Source organism: Salmo salar, chromosome 19 (genome assembly GCF_965601325.2).
Source record: "Salmo salar chromosome 19, fSalSal1, whole genome shotgun sequence".
Lineage (NCBI taxonomy): Eukaryota > Metazoa > Chordata > Actinopteri > Salmoniformes > Salmonidae > Salmo > Salmo salar.
In genome coordinates this window covers 31578056-31599792 of record NC_138309.1, presented here as the reverse complement: position 1 = coordinate 31599792, position 21737 = coordinate 31578056, and the positions used below count along the sequence as shown (strand labels likewise).

General features: G+C 41.0%; 1 long non-coding RNA gene across 1 annotated transcript; it reads right to left on the bottom strand.

Annotated features, from left to right (window-relative positions):
• Positions 1-1520: 1520 nt before the first annotated feature.
• On the bottom strand, positions 1521-2565 carry LOC106578717 (uncharacterized). The gene is made up of 3 exons (XR_001322508.3): positions 2438-2565; positions 1846-1905; positions 1521-1743 (listed from the first exon to the last, which is right to left on the bottom strand). It is a non-coding gene; the product is annotated as an uncharacterized LOC106578717 (long non-coding RNA).
• Positions 2566-21737: the final 19172 nt, after the last annotated feature.

Sequence of the window (21737 nt, the reverse complement as noted above, 5' to 3'; positions counted from 1 at the left end):
AAGGGTGTGTTTCATCGTTTATAACCCCTGTCTCTTCACAGGGGCGGGCCACTGATTGGTCAGGGCTCTTTCCTTATGAAAACCCAATTCTCTCATTTTGAAGCTAAATTACATTTAATCTCCTAACAAACAGTTTCAATATCAAACATTTAAATTGCACAACAATTCCATGTGAATGTGATAACTAGAATGTGTAGACTTTCCCAGGTACAGTTTATGTCGTCCTGTCATCAGTCATAATGTCTCAGATGACAACCGAACTGACATACATACTCATTAAGTTCCAACGCATATTTCCAACTGGTTCTATTACCGAAATATGTTTCCTTTCCCCCCACTTGTTTGATGTTCCCAGACTCTCTATATTTAACAAAGGCTATTCAAAAGTCCTTCAGTAGGGTCAGAGAGAGAGGGGAAGGGAGAAAGGTATTTATGGGGGGTCATAAACCTTACCCACAGGCCAACGTCATGACACCGTTTATAGCTCATAGCGAAGGGAATGTGCACAGAAACATGCCACAGTTGTGGAGGACAGACTTTTGCCCATTTCAGAATCTGACTGTACAAAACTTAGGGCTTGATTCAATCCGTAGCGCTGAAGCTCCGTGTTACAGAGTGATTGAAATGTAAAAGCAATGTTCCCGGGTTCGCGGAAACAATGCATAGGTAAACGGTGCATATGTTGGCTCAATTGGAAATGACCTTTACATTTCAACCGCGGTGTAGCGTAGATCTTCAGCGCTACAGATTTAATCGAGCCCTTAGTGACTATTGCTGTCAAATTTTCCCTACACAAAACTGTCAGTCACCTCATCTAATCCCAATCCGCTATTCCCCTGTCCATTCCCCTCCAGCAGAAGCGGGACTTCAGCTCACTCACCATAAATGCACACACTTGCAGCTAATCAATGTGGCAGCATTCCCCTGCTCAGGCGTTGCATGCTTCAACCAATGGTTGCGTTGCATGCCACGTTATCAACTGTGCCGTCGGGCACCAGATTGCTATAACATAATGATTTGGTTAGCTGATAGGTAAAATACCTATCCAGGCATTGTAAGAGCTGGAATGTGTCAGCAACGCCTGGGCAGAGGAATGCGGTCTATATACCTTTCAGTTACATGAGTGTTTGTTGCAAGACGTTTTGTTCTTGTAAACTTTTTCTTTGTGTTTTGAACGCATTGATGACAATGTTAGTTTGTATTCCTTTTATGTTGTTCCTTTTTGATGTGAACATTTATTGTTTCATATTTAGATGCATTTGTTTTACTCTTGTTTGAATATATTGCCCCCATAGTATTTATTCCTTTGAAATGTAATATTGATATGTTGTATTGAGATTCATGAGCACATTTGATTTATATGCATTTGGTTTCACATTTTATATGAAATCACTGCCGTGTATTTTTGCCCATGTTTCCTAGTTAATCATCCTTTACCATAAATGAATGTGTTCAACCAATAATTATAATATACTATTTTTGGAAGAGAAACAATAAATACATTATTTGCAGACCACAAGTTGAACACCACTGGTTTATTGGACACACCACCACGATAGCCCCAACTCAAACCAGCAATACAGTCCTTTAATAATCTGCCAAACTCTGAATAGCGTTTACAACTGCTGATATTAAATCGTTTACAGCTGCTGATAGGGTTGTCTTCTCCGTGCTTGCAAAGGGTCTAGGAGTGGGCTCCATAATGGGCTGAGTACCTGTGTATACCAAGCCATGGGACGTCTCCTGGAGTAAAATATGTGACAGTCGTAAATATAAAAACACAAATGTCAAGTCCTTTAATCTACAATGCATAGTTACACTCACACACACAGAAAAGTTACTCACTTGTTCCTGTTCTCCAAACCCATCTTCATTTTCAAGGGGAAACCTGGAACCTTTTGGCCACTGAAATAATGTATTATAAATATTAGCCCATTCATCTCTTATCAGTGTCTTTGTATTTTAAATAACACAACTCGGTAAACATAGCTCCTTTGACCAGGGTTAATCAACACCCATAAACCACTGACTTTTATTTGAATAAGAGTATGAATTCCCGTAACTGTGTGTTTACCCTGTTTCAGGAAGGCCATTGACACCAGACAATGCAAATATCAAACGACTCCAAATACACCTTGCTGTGTTCTCTAACAAAACCCATTGAACATTCTATGATATTAAATTATGCCTTTATCCTCTCCATAATCCCAATCCCAATTTATATCATTTATGACGTTTCCATTTTTGCAGTGTCCATTATGATCTTTACTGAAGTATCATGATGAAGCAACTAAACATAGGAACTCGGTGTTGAAAAAGTATTGATTCCCTTCACTTCCGAATTTGTTTAATCAAAATGATCTAAGAGGATTATTGTATGAGAATTTATTCAAAACAGTCAAAAATCAAAGTTCACTCAAAGAAAAGGATTTCTTACCAGCCGTTTAGTTGGTTGTTGTTGAGGTTTAGGCAGAGCCAGGACAACACCCAGGAGACTGAGTAGTATTATTCCTCTCATCTTGACTTTGTGCTTTATTCTGAGAGCACAGCACTGTTCAGTTTTATAGTGATGGGGATGTCACATGCCCCATAGAGGGCGTGTTCAAAATGGGCTGTCAATGTTTACCCTTTACATCAATGATGGTGAAAGTGACTTCCAAGTCCAATAGTCCATTGATAATAGTCCATTGGACATTGCATAAGCGCATTGGCATACACTGCCGTTTTTCTATATTTTGGCTTTGTCCTTACATTTAAGTAGCCATCACAAATTGATCTCAGTTAATTGAATCACTGCCCCATGCAATAGTTCTGAGTTTGTAATGTCCCCCCAAAAATGAATACATGTATTTTATCATTTATCACCAATGACAGTGCAGATGATGACTATTCTGCACAGAGGAAAAATTACACTGAACAAAAATATAAAACGCAACATGTAAAGTGTGCCTCAGGATATCGTCACGGTATCTCTGTGCATTCAAATTGCCATTGATAAAATGCAATTGTGTTCGTTGTGCGTAGTTTATGCCTGCCCATACCATAACCCCACCGCCACCATTGGGTATTCGCCCACAGACGTGGTCTGTGGATGTTTTTATTTTATTTATTTTATTTCACCTTTATTTAACCAGGTAGGCAAGTTGAGAACAAGTTCTCATTTACAATTGCGACCTGGCCAAGATAAAGCAAAGCAGTTCGACACATACAACAACACAGAGTTACACATGGAGTAAAACAAACATACAGTCAATAATACAGTAGAAAAATAAGTCTATATACAATGTGAGCAAATGAGGTGAGAGATAAGGGAGGTAAAGGCAAAAAAAGCCATGGTGGCAAAGTAAATACAATATAGCAAGTAAAACACTGGAATGGTAGATTTGTAGTAGAAGAAAGTGCAAAGTAGAAATAGAAATAAGGGGGTGCAAAGGAGCAAAATAAATAAATAAATACAGTAGGGGAAGAGGTAGTTGGATGGACTATTTACAGATGGGCTATGTACAGGTGCAGTGATCTGTGAGCTGCTCTGACAGCTGGTGCTTAAAGCTAGTGAGGGAGATAAGTGTTTCCAGTTTCAGAGATTTTTGTAGTTCGTTCCAGTCATTGGCAGCAGAGAACTGGAAGGAGAGACGGCCAAAGGAGGAATTGGCTTTGGGGGTGACCAGAGAGATATACCTGCTGGAGCGCGTGCTACAGGTGGGTGCTGCTATGGTGACCAGTGAGCTGAGATAAGGGGGGACTTTACCTAGCAGGGTCTTGTAGATGACCTGGAGCCAATGGGTTTGGCAACGAGTATGAAGCAAGGGCCAGCCAACGAGAGCGTGCAGTGGTGGGTAGTATATGGGGCTTTGGTGACAAAACGGATGGCACTGTGATAGACTGCATCCACTTTATTGAGTAGGGTATTGGAGGCCGGTTGGACGTACTGACAAATTCTCTAAAACGACAAAGGCGGCTTATGGTAGAAAACTTTACATAAAATTCTCTGCCAATAGTTCTGGTGGACATTCCTGCAGTCAGCATGCCAATTGCACGCTCCCTCAAAACATGAGACATCTGTGGCATTGTGTTATGTGACAAAATTGCACATTTTAGAATGGCCTTTTATTGTCCCCTGCACAAGGTGCACTTGTGTAATGATCATGCTGTCTTTTATTTTGTTGGTACTTTTAACCCCCTATTTTCTCCCCAATTACGTGATATCCAATTGGAAGTTACAGTCTTGTTCCATCACTGCAACTCCCGTACGGACTCGGGAGAGGCGAAGGTCCAGAGCAATGAATCCTCCGAAGCACAACTCTGCCAAGCTGCACTGCTTCTTGACACACTGCTCGTTTAACCCGGTAGCCAGCCGCACCAATGTGTCGGAGTAAACACTGGCGACCGTGTCAGCGTGCATGCGCCCGGCCCGCCACAGTAGTCGCTAGAGCGCGATGGGCCAAGCACATCCTCCCCTAACAACGCTGGGCCAATTGTACGCCGCCTCATGGGTCTCCCGGTCCCGGCCGGCTGCGACACGGCCCGGGATCGAACCCGGATCTGTAGTGATGCAGTGCCTAAGACCGCTGTGCCACTCGGGAGGCCACAAATATTTATGCTGTTTAATCAGCTTCTTGATATGCCACACCTGTCAAGTGGATGGATTATTTTGGCTAAGGAGAAGTGCTCACTAACAGGGATGTAAACAAATTTGTGCACAACATTTTAGAGAAATACGCTTTTTGTGCTTATGGAAAACTTCTGGGGTCTTTTATTTCAGCTCATGAAACATGGGACCAACACTTTACATGTTGCATTTATATTTTTGTTCAGTGTATTAAAGATGCACTATGCTGAAATCGCTCTGCCAATTCCTGGTTGCTATAATCATAATCGTTAGCCTAATTTCAGTTTATGTAACAAAACAAATAGTCATTGTGTAGAGAATTATTGTACCATCTAAACTGCTGGGAAATATATTTTCCATAACCAAAAACATTGTATTTTCAGCTGTTTGAAGTTGGTGTACAGAACCGAAATTAAAAGATCCACAAACAAAACTTTAAACCGGGAAGCATAGAAAGCATAGAAATAGCACACATAGAACATATCTAGTGCTTCTTAGACTTGCTTTCAATGAGAATTAAAGATCTATAACTGCTAGAATCTTGACTAGAACCCAAAAATTTGATCTTATCACCCCAGTGCTAGCCTCTACACTGGTTTCCTGTTAATAAGGCTAGGGCTGATTTCAATGTTTTACCGCTAACCTACAAAGCATTACATGGGCTTGCTCCTACCTATCTCTCTCATTTGGTCCTGCCGTACATACCTACACGTACTCTACGGTCACAAGACGCAGGGCTCCTTATTGTCCCTAGAGTTTCTAAGCAAACAGCTGGAGGCAGGGCTTTCTCCTATAGAGCTCCATTTTTATGGAAAGGTCTGCCTATCCATGTGAGAGACACAGACTCGACCTTTAAGTCTTTACTGAAGACTCATCTCTTCAGTAGGTCCTATGATTGAGTATAGTCTGGCCTGGCCCAGGGGTGCGAAGGTGAACGGCACCCTTGCTGTCTTTGCCTGGCCGGCCCCCCTCTCTTTCCTGGGATTCTCTGCCTCTGACCCCAGAGGCAAGTTAATCATTAATATGTTGGATTCGTCTCAATCTCAACCAAAAAGTCTAAGTTAAATAGGGACTAAATCAATTTGATTAGTGTCACGCCTGCTCCCGCTCTTCCTCCCTGGCGCTCAAGCGCACCAGGCTCCCCAGCATTGCACACTCCTGCCACCATCATTACGCACACCTGCCTTTCCCCCCGTCACGTGCATCAGCGATTTTTGGACTCACCTGGACTCTATCACCTCTGTCATTACCTTCCCTATATATGTCTGGTTCCCCGCACTGTTCCCTGCTTCAGCACTGATTGTCATATGTCCTTGTTTACCCGTGTGCCGACACTGTGCCTGGCTTGTTACCTGTTTGTTCCTGATTAAATGTTGACTCCCCGTACCTGCTTCTCATCTCCGGCGTCGGTCCTTACAATTAGATTAGATTTTGTCCTATTCTTTAACTTGGATTTTTGGTTGAGATGGAGACGTGAATCCAACATATCAATTATTCATTTGTAGACAAACTGGAATTAAAGCCAGACTAAGTCAGTGCCACAGATGGATCTATCCAAGCAGTAGATACATCTCCTTTATTAATTGTTGATATTTGGTTGTGTTGACAACCAAACAATTCAATAATACATTTGTAATACATTAAATAGCATGAAGTTAAGGCTGTCTTACAAACGAATGTAACATTCAACCTTCAAATGAGTAACACATCCATGACCATATTTTGAGGTGACTGTAACTATATATGTCTTCTTATGTAATTATATAAAGCGTGCATGTTCAAGGATACTTTTAATGTAATCTCAACTGCAATCCAGGTCATTTGGTTCTGCTATTAGATGAAGCACAGTCATAATAGATTAATCCGTTATATAAACCAAAAATCACACATTGTTTTTCTATTGGAATTTGGTTGTGCTTTTAGATGGTTGAAAGCATAGTGATAACACATTGGAAATTCAACAAACTTTTGGCTGTCTTTTTGAGTGGGTGAATATAGGTTGTAATCTCTCATTGATCAACATCTTAACCAAATATTACCCAATTATGCACATTCAAGTGACATGGTGTGCCCAGTGGGATGTGGAATTTCTGTGGAAATCGAATTTGCACTTCCACATGTGAAAAACAAACTCAGATGGTTGTAATTTTGCATCCCATGTTGCACATTTATTTAGCATGAGATCGTGTTTTTACATGTGTAGTTTCATGTTATCACATGTTGCTTTTACATGTTGTCACGTTATTACATTAACTTCACATAAGATCACATGCGATCATGTGAGATCACGTGATCACATTTGAAACACGTTACCACATGAAATTCAAGTGAGTTTTTTGTAAGGGAAATGTCCATGAGAGGAGGGAGAGAGCGGATGCATCATGGTCATAGGCAGGGGGGTAAGCCTCGGGAGCCTCAGTCAGACGGGTCCGGTCTCGAAGCAATGATGACTGTTGTCCAGAGCCGTTAAACAGTGCAAAGTCTGGTCTCTGTAGCCGGTAGCTAGCCAGCTACTCCTCGACCACCACTGATCACTTAGCACCCACTTGGGTGATGCCCTGGCAGCGGAAGGCTCACCGCACGTCAGTGGTAGTCCAAAGTAGCCTTACCGAGCATTTGCGCATACCTCTGCCATCTCTGCTTGTACCCTTGCTTTGGCCTTGTCCGCTCTACCTCCAGCATTTAAATCAAAACATAACAGGCTAGCCAGTTAGCTAGCTTGCCAAACCAACCATCCATCTGACTTGCTTGACAGCTTTAAAATGCCATGGTGGCTTTAATATTTTATAATTATATACACTCAGTGGCCAGTTTTTTAGGTACATATCTAGTACCGGATCAGACCCCCTGTAACCATGAAGGGATGCACCTGGTCAGCAACAATGTTGAAACTCGATCCCTCCGATGTCAACAACTACAAACCAGTATCCCTTCTTTCTTTTCTCTCCAAAACTATTGAACGTGCCGTCCTTGGCCAGCTCTCCTGCTATCTCTCTCAGAATGACCTTCTTGATCCTAATCAGTCAGGTTTCAAGACTGGGCATTCAACTGAGACTGCTCTTCTCTGTGTCACGGAGGCTCTCCGCACTGCTAAAGCTAACTCTCTCTCCTCTGCTCTCATCCTTCTAGACCTATCTGCTGCCTTTGATACTGTGAACCATCAGATCCTCCTCTCCACCCTCTCCGAGTTGGGCATCTCCGGCGCGGCCCACGCTTGGATTGCGTCCTACCTGACAGGTCGCTCCTACCAGGTGGCGTGGCGAGAATCTGTCTCCGCACCATGCGCTCTCACCACTGGTGTCCCCCAGGGCTCTGTTCTAGGCCCTCTCCTATTCTCGCTATACACCAAGTCACTTGGCTCTGTCATATCCTCACATGGTCTCTCCTATCATTGCTATGCAGACGACACACAATTAATCTTCTCCTTTCCCCCTTCTGATAACCAGGCGGCGAATCGCATCTCTGCATCTCTGTCAGACATATCAGTGTGGATGACGGATCACCAGCTCAAGCTGAACCTCGGCAAGACGGAGCTGCTCTTCCTCCCGGGAAGGACTGCCCGTTCCATGATCTCACCATCACGGTTGACAACTCCCTTGTGTCCTCCTCCCAGAGTGCTAAGAACCTTGGCGTGATCCTGGACAACACCCTGTCGTTCTCCACTAACATCAAGGCGGTGACCCGATCCTGTAGGTTCATGCTCTACAACATTCGCAGAGTACGACCCTGCCTCACACAGGAAGCGGCGCAGGTCCTAATCCAGGCACTTGTCATCTCCCGTCTGGATTACTGCAACTCGCTGTTGGCTGGGCTCCCTGCCTGTGCCATTAAACCCCTACAACTCATCCAGAACGCCGCAGCCCGTCTGGTGTTCAACCTTCCCAAGTTCTCTCACGTCACCCCGCTCCTCCGCTCTCTCCACTGGCTTCCAGTTGAAGCTTGCATCCGCTACAAGACCATGGTGATTGCCTACGGAGCTGTGAAGGGAACGGCACCTCCATACCTTCAGGCTCTGATCAGGCCCTACACCCAAACAAGGGCACTGCGTTCATCCACCACTGGCCTGCTGGCCCCCCTACCTCTGAGGAAGCACAGTTCCCGCTCAGCCCAGTCAAAACTGTTCGCTGCTCTGGCACCCCAATGGTGGAACAAGCTCCCTCACGACGCCAGGACAGCGGAGTCAATCACCACCTTCCGGAGACACCTGAAACCCCACCTCTTTAAGGAATACCTAGGATAGGATAAAGTAATCCTTCTACCCCCCCCCCCCCCCCCCACCACACTTAAAAGATTTAGATGCACTATTGTAAAGTGGTTGTTCCACTGGATATCATAAGGTGAATGCACCATTTTGTAAGTCGCTCTGGATAAGAGCGTCTGCTAAATGACTTAAATGTAAATGTAATGTTCAGATACGCTGTGGCGTTGAAACGTTGCTCAATTGGTATCAAGGGAGTGACCATGTGCCAGGAAAACATTCCCCACACCATTACACCACCGCCACTAGCCTGTACTGTTGACATCAGGCAGGATGGGGCCATGGACTCATGCTGCTTATGCCAAAGCCTGACTCTGCCATCAGCATGACACAACAAGAACCGGGATTCGGTGGACCAGGCAATTTTTTTCCACTCAATTTTCCAGTGTTGGTGGTGGCGTACTCACTGGAACCGCTTCTTCTTCTTTTTAGCTGATAGGAGTGGAAACTGGTGTGGTCATCTGCTGCAGTAGCCAATCCGTGACAAGGACCGACAAGTTGTACGTTCTGAGATGCCCTTCTGCACACCACTGTTGTACTGCACCGTTAATTGCTTGTTTGTGGCCCGCCTGTCAGCTTGCACGATTTTTGCCATTCTCTAACCTCTCTCATCAACGAGCTGTTTTCCCCCACAGGACTGTATGTTTGTCGCACCATTCTCAGTAATCCCTAGGCACTGTTGTACGTGAAAAGCCTAGGAGGCTGGCTGTTTCTGAGATACTGGAACCGGCGCGCCTGGCACCGATGATCATACCACGCTCAAAGTCCCTTAAGTCACTATTTTTTCCCATTCTAGCATTCAATCGAACAGTAACTGAATGCCTTGATGCCTGTCTGCCTGCTTTATATAGCAAGCCACGTCCACGTGACTCACTGTCTGTAGGAGCGTAGCATTTTCGTGAACAGGGTGGTGTACCTAATAAACTGGTCACTGAGTAGAACAAAACAAAAAAATGTTTTACAGGAGTGATGCTGCCTTTATAGTGCCATAGGGCTTGACCGATGGTAGGGTGGGGTTGGCAAAATGGGTTAACTTTGAGCACTATCTCCTGAATGTTTTGGCATTCAGGTCCAAAAAGCTTTCTGACCACTTCCACCATGGGCAAACATGTAAGGAAAGTTTTGTTCAAATCAAAAGGGACGTGGTAAAAAAGGTGTTTGAATTCATATAGAATGACCCTATTATTTTATATTCAGTCAGGGTTCCAGGTACAGTACATAGTTTAACATCATTTTCATTGATCATTGCATACTGTATATTATCATAACATTATTAAACATCATGATAATCATTATCATAGCATAACCATTGTCATAATTCTCATTATTGTATATGTTGCGAAAAGAAAATAACCTAGCCAGTCATCAAACCATATCATCAAAATGACATTGCTTTTGAAGCTCTTTGAGACTCTTCTATAAAGTTGTAATGGTTTTATTCAGCGTTTTCTTTTCCATGCGTTTGAGATGGACAAATGTAGCTGGAACTACACAACCAATGTTGGGGGACGTGGTTTCATCTTGACACTACACTTACTTAATTAATAGGTCTTAAAATGTCAGACAAACTTTGATTTACTACCTGGTTCAGCAGATTTAGGAATATATTAATATCCACCTTAAAGCTTTAGACTGCAATTCCAAAAACAACAAAATGTGGTTCCCGTTCCATGTTTTAGTAAACAGCTGAGAGATGGGGCTCCTCTCAAATACCTAGGCAGCACTATAGATACAAAGACTGACATCCATATGATCATTTTTAACATATTTTGAAGCTATTCATTGTTTGTTTTCATTTTTGTTGTTTCTATACAACTGAGTAATACGTTATATTTTGGAATATGATAGCGTAAGATAGTTGTGCATTCATAAGTTGGGTCGTTAATGAATTCCTGGGCATTACACCCCTCACCTTTGTAACCATGAAAAACACTTTAAAATGACAAATAGTCACACATCATACATGTTTTTGTTTATATTGAACTGTTTATCAATGATAAAACACAATGCAAGTCATTTATACTGTAAAACTATAAGATTATGCATTGTTTAACGTACTTGGCTTGTTTCAGTAGTAACATGTTTTGGGGATTTAGAGATATCTATTATTTAGAAAGTAAACAAAAGTATTTCATATATTTATATAGTGCCTTCTGAAAGTATTCACACCCATATACTTTTTCCACATTTTGTTGTGTTACAAAGTGGGATTAAAATTGATTTAATTGTCATTGTTTGTCAAAGATCGACACAAAATACTCCAATGTCAAAGTGGAAGAAAAATGTGAACATTTGTAAAATATATATATATATATATATATATATATATATATATATATATATATATATATATATATATATATATATATATATATATAAATAATATGTAAAAAGTATGACAAATAAAACCCTAATATATCTTCATTAGATAAGTATTCAACCCCCTGAGTCAATACATGTTAGAGTCACCTTTGGCAGTGATTACAGCTGTCAGTTTTTCTGGGTAAGTCTCTAAGAGCTTTCCACACCTGGATTGTGCAACGTTTGTTTGCCCAATATTCTTTCAAAAATTATTCTTAAACCTGTGTCAAATTGGTTGTGGATCATTGCTTGACAATCATTTTCAGGTCTTCAGGCAAGCAACTCCAGGTTAGATTTGACCTTGTGTTTTAGGTTATTGTCCTGCTGAAATGTGAATTAATTTCCCAGTGTCAGGTGGAAAGCAGACTGAACCAGGTTTTCCTCTACGTTTTTGCCTGTGCTTAGCTCCATTCAGTTTATTTTTTATACTAAATATCTTTATTTATACCCATAACATGATGCATCCACCACTATGCTTGCAAATATGGAGAGTGGTAGTAATGTGGTAGTAATGTGCTGTGTTGTATTGTATTGGATGTGCCCAAACATAAACATTTGTATTCAGGACAAAAAGTGAATTGCTTGCCAAATTTTTTGCAGTATTACTTTAGTGCCTTGTTGCAAACAAGATGCATGTTTTGGAATACTTTTGTTTTGTACAGGCTTCCATTTTTACTCCTGAATTTAATTTAGGCTTGCCATAACAAAGAGGTTGAATACTTATTGACTCAAGATATTTTCAGCTTTTAAATCCACTTTGACATTATGGGGAATTGTGTGACAATTTTTTTTAAATTTAATAAAAAATTTATTCAAGCTGTAACACAACAAAATGTGGAAAAAGTCAAGGGGTGTGAATACTTTCTGAAGGCTGTGGCGGAAGAATCAGAATTAGTTAGGTAACAGATAATTAAGCTGTCTTATCTGCATAATATGCTTATATGATATGCTTGTTATTAGAATGTATCCCTTTGGACTCTGGTGTTGGCGGTTGCACTTCTTCCCTCAGCTGGGGCTCTGTCACCTGGGGCCCAGAGAGGGGAGAAGTCAGACTTGTTTTTCACATGTCCCTGGTGCTATGCAGAATATCAGAAAGAGAAGAGGACAATAGGGAACATTGTCTTCATATGTGAATGTGTCTTTACCTATTCTTAAACCATGTGAAGGGATGGCGTGACTAATGGGGAATCAATTACTTGTCTCCACAATGTCTGTGTGCCAGTCACTCCCTCCTTTGGCCTTGGGGGAGATAAGGTTTGAGACAACAGATGTGTGGGGTAGTGTCTGGAACCATTGTATGACATCTCTGATGTTGCACCTATCCTGGGATAGTGTATAACCTAGAGGCTCACTCCCCTCAGTGAGCTTGTCCAGGCGTGTGGTCAAGAAGAGGTTTTACTTGAGATGCGAGTATCTGGAGTTGACAATTGATTTATACCATAGAATGAGTTGGTGTTTTTGTGCTATGAAGTACCAGGAATGAGATCGGAGCCTCGTCTTAGGGGCCAAACTGAACGATAAGAACAGAATTTATAGCAAATGCTATCTGGCTGCGGGATACTCCATTGTCATTTATCAAGTCTCACCTTGTGACCCGTTCCACACATCTGTTGTTTGTTGTGGAGAGTAGGGGGTGGATCTTTGCTATAAAAGATTTCAGTAAGCCTTTGTGTCGTGGCTCTCAACGAATCATCTGAGGGTGGTTCATCGACCAGCCACCGCTATTGCAGAGCTCTCACTAATAAAGATTCAGTTTAAGTATAACTCTGACTTGTGTGATAAGTCTGTCTCTCCTCATTTGATAATACAGAAATTAACCACCACAAGGCACTGTAGATCAATAATATTTTTTTTACCAATATAACATGTGTCCCTCAGGTTTTTATAATTGGTGTGAACACCTTGAAAGTCACTCATTACTAAGATATACAAGGACTTTGAGCATTCCCTCCATTGTTATCGGGGGAGGGGTCTATATTAAACAAAATTATTAGCCAATCACATCCTTTTAGTATTTAATATATTTTCAGGATTCCATTGATCATTTGGTGTCTAAATCCAGTGTCACTTGATGTTACTCAATTTAATTTACAGGAAATGACATTGTGAGAAAAATTATTAATCATATCACATGTGTTATTTTTAAAGGGTTAATGACCTCTGTGACCTCAATTTCCGAAATTCCTCATTGACCTAAAATGTATCCTTGGTGTTGCCATCATTGGTGTTACTACTCCTACTGGTGGCACACTTAATTATCAAAATGATTTAAAGTAATTAAGCTGCCATATTAGTTTATTTAGAATGGGAAAATGTACCTAAGTACATTGTATTTAAATAAATAAATGTTCCCCCAAAATAAAAAAATTCAACAATCAATGAGTAAGTTATATGAATTGAAATGACCATTGAACAGATTCCAAGATTGCGGAGTGTACATTTTACCAAGAGCATACTTGAGTGGTATGTCCTCTTAATAATCTCTTCCATCTAACACATTTTACACAAGGGGCATTGTTTCTTGTTCTTAGTTATTGTGAATATTTATTCTGTGAGTTCGCAGATGTCTTTTCAGACTTGATGCTAACTTCAAGTGAGTTCCACACAAATGACATTGAACTCCCTCCCCTGTATGAACCTTCATATGCGCAGTCAGGCTTCCCTTCAGACTGAAGCATTTGCCACATTCGTTGCAGCGATGTGGTTTCTCCTCTGTGTGAGTCATCATATGCTTTGTAAGGGTTCCCTTGTCACTGAAGCATTTGCCACATTCTTTGCACCGGAATGGTTTCTCCCCTGTATGAGTCCTCATATGCAATATCAGGCTTGCCTTTATGCTGAAGGATTTGTCACATTCTTTGCACGGATAGGATTTCTCCCCAGTGTGATTTTGCTGATGGAGTTTCAGACTTCCTTTTGTTGTCAAGCATTTTCCACACAAATCACATTTAAAAGCCGGCCCTGTATGAGTACCCATATGATTTTTCAGGTTATTCTTGTGATTGAAACATTTGCCACATATGGTACAGCAATGTTGCCCCTCCTCCGTGTGAGTCTTCATGTGTCGGATCAGGTAGCAGTTCAGGACAAAACCTTGGCCACATATGTCACACATGTATGGTCTCTCTTCACTGTGCCTATTTTTCCCATGCATTTGAAGACCACGTCTTGTCACAAAGCATTTTCCGCAAACGTCACATTTCAGATTAGGCAACTCACTGGTTTCTTTCCTTGGCCGTCCTCTTGGTCTCTCTTCAAGATGGCGATTTTGTCGATGCCTTTTCAGACTACGTGCTGTCGCCAAGCATTTTCCGCACACATCACATTTCAGGTCAGGCAACTCACCGTTTTCTTTCTTTGGCCGTCCTTTTGGTCTCTCTTCACCGTGCAAATTTTGTTGATGCCTTCTCAGACCACCTGCTGTCGCAAAGCATTTTCCGCACAAGTCACATTTCAGATCAGGCAACTCCTTGGCTTCTTTCCTTGGCCTTCCTCTTCCTCTCTTTGATTTAAGAGGCGTTAACCGTGACAGTCGTATTCTATTCTCCACTTCATCCTCTTTTACATTATCACTTTCATTGTTGTCACTTTCTGGATTTACTTCAGATGGGGGCTGATATTCACTGGTTGAGTCGGACTCTCTGTAGCGCTCACCATCAAATTCTGTTTGGTTCTCTACAGTTGTAATGTTGACAGAGTTCCATATAGACTCTTCGGCATCAGACTCGACTGGCCCCAAACTGGCGCTCCATTCCTGCTCATAGTGCTGTTGCTCAGGGTTAACAACCTCTTCAGTGAGAGTGAGCTGCTGGAGGTCTGGAGGGAAGGAGAAAGGAAGACATTTAATGAAAACTGAAACGCTTAAGAGACAAATAGGACTACTACCTATACGATGGGGCTTCAAAATTGGGTCATCCAAGTCATTAAAAACACGTAATTTAAGATATATCTAAAATTATATTTGTGAATTAATTTACTTATAGCTGATGCATGTTACTTGAAGTTCGAGAAGTAAGACATCTCAAAAAGTTAAATTCTCACGTGAACTACAACTCTCACAAGTTTTGTTCGTATGCTGGATTACACGTCACACTTGAGTCGCTTGGGCTGCACACTCACAGGTAAGGACCACCGCTGGTAAGAACATACTATAAGAACACACTATACAGATCGTTTCGGTGTTTTATATTATGCATTTATCGGATGCAATATTTGTCAATCTTTAGGGTATTTTTGATTTTACCCACGTTAACGTGACCTAAGAGGTGATTGAAATAGGGAACAACTTTGCAAAGAGGTGACAAATAGGAAACAACTTTTAAATTTTTTTTTATCATTTATTACAAAAAACACAAGGAAGAGGTAACATTAAAGTATTAGAACATGAAGGACAAACAATACAGCATCAAGACACTATCAAACATGTATCAGTCTTTCCGCAACAGAGCCATCCTTATGTGTGAGGGTGCGTGTGCATGATAGTGATATAAAATATATGTCAGAGTTGCCTTTTTCATGATCACAATATTGTGAAACCCGAACCCTCCAAGATTCCCCCACAGTTCCCCAATAGCTGTCCCTCACCCATTTGAAACCCCTCCCACAGTCCCCCCCACAATTAATTCCATTCCCCACCCCCAAGAACCCCCCAAATGCACCAACAACCAAGAGAATGAACTAAAGACAAAAAAGGAAAAGACAGAAGAAAACAGCAAACAACAATGCAAAAAAATACATATATATTTAAAACAAAGGACATCAAGGACAACTAAAATCATAACAGCAATGCCTACTTTATATGTTTGTGTGCATGTCTGGCACTATTACATGTATGTGTGTGTTCTTGTATGTGTTTATTTGAATGAGAGTGTGTGTATATGCATGTGTACAAACACCTGCAAGGCATCAGCCTCAGGCAAACCGACATTAGTTGTAAAAACACTGCCACTTAGTGTCATTCAAATTTACTTTTATTATGTTTTATTTAGACTTTTTTTCTCCTTTTGACCATCATTCTCTCTCACACACAGCAACTCCACTCCCACTTGTCTCCAATTCCACATACCAACCCTCAGCCCATCCCATCTATCTCTGCTGGCCATCCACTTTGTGTTTCTACGCAACACATATTTAAACTATGCTATGATGTTTAACGTACAATTTTAATCTATCTAATCGAATCTACAGATTGCATGTTGAAGATATACTTTTACTAAGAGTATTAGTAAACTAGTAATTGACTGACCCGGTCTCTCCAGATCTCCTAACAGTACTATTTCAAGGGGCAATTTTAGATCAGTGCTATGCATTTTCAGCCATTCCTGAACCTGAGACCAGAAACAGGCTACCTGAGGGCAATACCAAAATAAATGGTCTACTGATTCTGTATCCTCACAACAAAATCTGCAGAGCTTCGATGATTTTATGCCCCAAATATTCAACATTTTGTTGGTGGCAAGAATTCTAAATAATAATTTTAGCTGAAAAGCTGGAAGTCTTGAATCTTGTGTTATTTTATATATTTGACATTTTTTGTAATTTAGCAGACGCTCTTATCCAGAGCGACTTACAGTAGTGAATGCATACATTTCATACATTTTTTCCCCCCCCGTACTGGCCCCCCGTGGGAATCGAACCCACAACCCTGGCGTTGCAAACACCATTGCAAACACCATGCTCTACCCACTGAGCCACAGGGAGGACTATATATCAACTCATACACCCTGTACCATGGAATCGGTACATCAAATATCGCTTCCCAACTATTTTGCAATCTGTATGGCATAGTTGTCAACATCCTGGTCCTCAAATGAAACTGGTATACTTTCCTATTTATGTTATTTTTATTCCTCCGCCAGTTTTGATCCTTTATATTGGGCAGACAGACCATTTCCCTACCTCCTCCCGCTGCCACCCGCCTCCTCCATTTTTGGGGCAATGCTGTAATCAATTGGTTGTACTCTTGGATTGAGCAGACCTTACCGTACAATTCTTATAACTCCATGAAGGACATAACTCTACCACTACAATTTACAATATAATTTAAGAACAAAATACCCTTTTCAAACATCTTTCCCATAAATACAGGTATTTTATCAACCTGCACATTTGAGTTCAGCCATAATATTTGTTGTAATATTTGTTCTCTCTTTTCAGGGGGATGAAATTGAAATTGTAGCCAGCTCTGCAATGCTTGTTGGAAAAAGAGAGTTACTTTGAAAGAAGTATAATTTTCAATTAATTGAAAATGAGACATGGCAATCTGCACAAAGGCAAAAAGGCAATTTTTAAACAATGGATGAGCTTTTCTTATTAATCTACTTGAGAACCATTTAGGGTTCAAATAAAACATTTGAATGAGTGAAGCTATTAGAGAGAGGTTTAGTGCTTTTATATTTAATAATCTCAACCCACCCAATTCATATTCATTATATAGATAGGCACGTTTTATTTTGTCTGGTTTAGCGTCCCAAATAAAGCGAAATATTTTTTGCTCATATGATTTGAAAAACAAATCATCAGGAGTAGGCAGCGCCATAAGTAAGTGAGTAAATTGAGATATGACTAGGGCAATCAGGGCAATTTTTCCATAAACAGACAGGTATTTACCTCTCCATGGTTGCAGGATCTTGTCTATGTTTACAAGTTTTCTATTGAAATTCATTGTGGAGAGCTTATTTATATATTTTGTGATATGAATACCAAGTATGTCTACTTCACCATCAGCCCATTTTATAGGTAAGCTGCAAGGTAATGTAAAAGTTGTATTTTTTAAGGATCCAATACGTAATATTGTACACTTATCATAATTAGGTTTTAGTCCAGAGAGTACAGAAAAGTTATCTAGATCTTTAATGAGAAATTGCAGGGATCTAGCTTGCGGACTTAACATAAAACTTGAGTCATCGGCATACATGGACACCTTTGTTTTTAAGCCTTGGATTTCTAATCCTCTAATATTGTTATTGGATCTGATTTCAATAGCTAGCATTTCGATGGCCAAAACGAATAGATATGGTGACAGCGGACACCCTTGTTGAACTCCTCTTGACAATTCAAAACTCTCTGAGAAGTAGCCGTTATTTACTATTTTACACCTGGGGTTGCAATACATTATTTTTACCCATTTTGTGAGAGTGTGTATGATGTCTGTATAAGAGTAAGACTATAATGTGTGATGTCCAAATAAATAATAACTCTGCCAATTTGCATGTTTGAGTGTCTATGTGTAACATGTAGTGCGTATAGCCTTAATATTCATAATTGTAATCCATATCTTATCACCATCATAGTTGCATCATAATTACCTTTAACATAATTGAAAAACACATCCCAGCATTTCCATAGCAATTGACGTTTCACATGATGAAAGAGACCTTGCATTACTCTAGAGACGGCTTCACTACAGTACAAATGTATTCCGAACAATGTTATTATTCCCCAATGCCCCTGTTTTGATATCTTCCCCTTGCTTGTTGTAAACATATATAAACTTGTAAACAAATACATAAAAAAGATAGACAAACAAGAAACATATTAAATTATAAAACAGTTCTCAACAATAGAGACAGAGGGAGAGAAGAGAAAGAAAGAGAAGAGAGCGAGATCGGATGTGTGTGTGTGTGTGTGTGTGTGTGTGTGTGTGTGTATGTATAAGTCCGTATGTGTAAGCAAGCATGTAGTTGAGTTCGTGTGTGTTCATATCCACTTCATAATGTTCAGATATTTTAGACAGTTCCCATACCTTCTTTTTTTCGTAACCTGAAGTCCCTGTAGAATTTAGTACAGCCACGGTGTTATGGAGCTGTCTCGGAATAGCTGTCCATCTATAAAGAGTTTGTCCACAATGATAAAGGCACGCCTACCATCCATCCTTTGTCGTCTTTGTACCGGATACAGTCTCTTACGACGTTCGTTTATCTCCTTTGGAAATTGGTCACTGAGACCGAATTTGGTCCCTTTAAGCTCCCTTCCTCTGCTTTTGATCAGCTCCTTTTGTTGGTAGTGTTTACATTTTGAGATGATCGGTCAGGGACCCTTTGTCTTGTCGCTCCGAGCTCCAAGTCTGTGTACTCGGTGGAAAGCCACCTTGTTTACAGTCTCTATAGGAAGTTTCAATGTGGATTTCATGAATTCTCTGATCGCGCCCTCTGGATTATTGGATGCATCCTCAGGAATACCAGAAAAAAATTGATTTTCACACATGCTACGACTTTGTATGTCTAGTAGTGACTCCCTCATCACCCTGTTTTCCCTGAGTAGACAATCCATGTTGGAATCGTGTATTTTTACCTTGGCTGTGAAAAGGAAACAACTTTGCAGTGATACAAAAGCTACAGTGGATACAAATTAATGTTATTCCCAAAAAGTAACCACGTAAAACATGTTTTCAACCTGATAATCCTTAAATAGCAACAGTATTAACACAGCACACACTATTATAGCTTTGTGAATAGACATTATGACAGTACATGTCCTGTGCCACTCAATCATAACAAATGATATATCTTAGGAATTAGAGACATTTCATTGATAAATTAATGTTTGTCAGACGTGTTCAGACCTCAAAAGTAGACTTATGTTGAGGTATGTCAACATCTCAAGCAATCTGCTGTGTAGATCCAAATATATGCCTCAATCCCAAATGAATGGAAAATATGAGTACTGTCTAATTTCCTGGTTTGATTCTTATTTTTTCCATTCATTTGGGGTGAAAGCACATAGATAGATCTACACAACGTGGTTTATCTTGACAGACTTCTTTAGAGTTCACCCTAGAGGTGGAGGTTTCAGTCAGGAAGCAGACAAGAAGTAGCAGTGCAATGTTCAGGGGTGGACATTTATTTACAGTGATGTAGAGTAGTTAACTTATACATGATGTAAATACAGTGCATTCGGAAAGTATTCAGACCCCTTCTCCTTTTCCACATTTTGTTACGTTACAGCCTTATTCTAAAAATGATGAAATATTTTTTTCCCTCATCAATCTACACCCAATACCTCATAATGATAAAGCGAAAACAGGTTTTTAGACATTTTGGCAAATGTATTAAAAATTAAAAACAGAAATAAGTATTCAGACCCTTTGCTATGAGACTCGAAATTGAGCTCAGGTGCATCCTGTTTCCAATGATCATCCTTGCGATGTTTCTATAACGTCATTGGAGTCCACCCGTGGTAAATTCAATTGATTGGACATGATTTGGAAAGGCACACACCTGTCTATATAAGGTCTCACAGTTGACAGCGCATGTCAAAAACCAAGGTCAAAGGAATTATCTGTAGAGCTCCGAGACAGGATTGTGTAGAGGCACAGATCTGTGGAAGTGTACCAAAAAATATCTGCAGCATTGAAGGACACCAAGAACACAGTGGCCTCCATCATTCTTAAATGGAAGAAGTTTGGAACCACCAAGACTCTTCCTAGAGCTGGACACCCAGCCAAACTGAGCAATTGAGGGAGAAGGGCCTTGATCAGGGAGATGACCAAGAACTCTATGGTCACTCTGACAGAGCTCCAGAGTTCCTCTGTGGAGATGGGAAAACCTTCCAGAAGGACAACCATCTCTGCAGCATTCCACCAATCAGGCCTTTACAGTATAGTGGCCAGGCAGAAGCCACTCCTCAGTAAAAGGCACATGACAGCCCGCTTAGAGTTTGCCAAAAGGCACGTAAAGGACTCTCAGATCATGAGAAACAAGATTCTTTGTCCTGAATGCCAAGCGTCACGTCTGGTGGAAACCTGGCACCATCCCTATGGTGAAGCATGGTGGTGGCAGCATCATGCTGTGGGGATGTTTTTCAGTGGCAGGGACTGGGAGACTAGTCAGGATCGAGGGGAAAGATGAACGAAGCAAAGTACTGAGAGACCCTTGATGAAAAACTGCTCCAGAGCACTCAGGATCTCAGACTGGGGTAAAGTATCACCTTCCAACAGGACAACGACCCTAAGCACAGCCAAGGCAACGCAGGAGTGGCTTCGGGACAAGTCTCTGAATGTTCTTGAGTGGCCCAGCCAGAGCACGGACTTGAACCTGATTGAACATCTCAGGAGAGACCTGAAAATAGCTGTGCAGAGAGTCTCCACATCCAACCTGACAGAGCTTGAGAGGATCTGCAGAGAAGACTGGGAGAAACTCCCCAAATACTGGTGTGCCAAGCTTGTAGCGTCATACGCAAGAAGACTTAAGGCAGTAATCACTGCCAAAGGTGCTTCAACAAAGTACTGAGTAAAGGGTCTGAAACTTATGCAAATGTGATATTTCAGTTTTTTTATATTTAATACATTTGCCAAAATGTCTAAAAACGTGTTTTTGCTTTGTCATTATGGGGTATTGTGGAAAGCGTCAAGGGGTCTGAAAACTTTCCGAATGCGCACTGTATGTACAATGAAAAATAACAAATAGGACGAGGAAACCCAAACTGGGGGTAAATCAAATAAGTGGTGCGCTCAAAATAAACCAGTCCTCCATCATGTCTGAAAATATAGCGTATGGCCAGCATGGCACC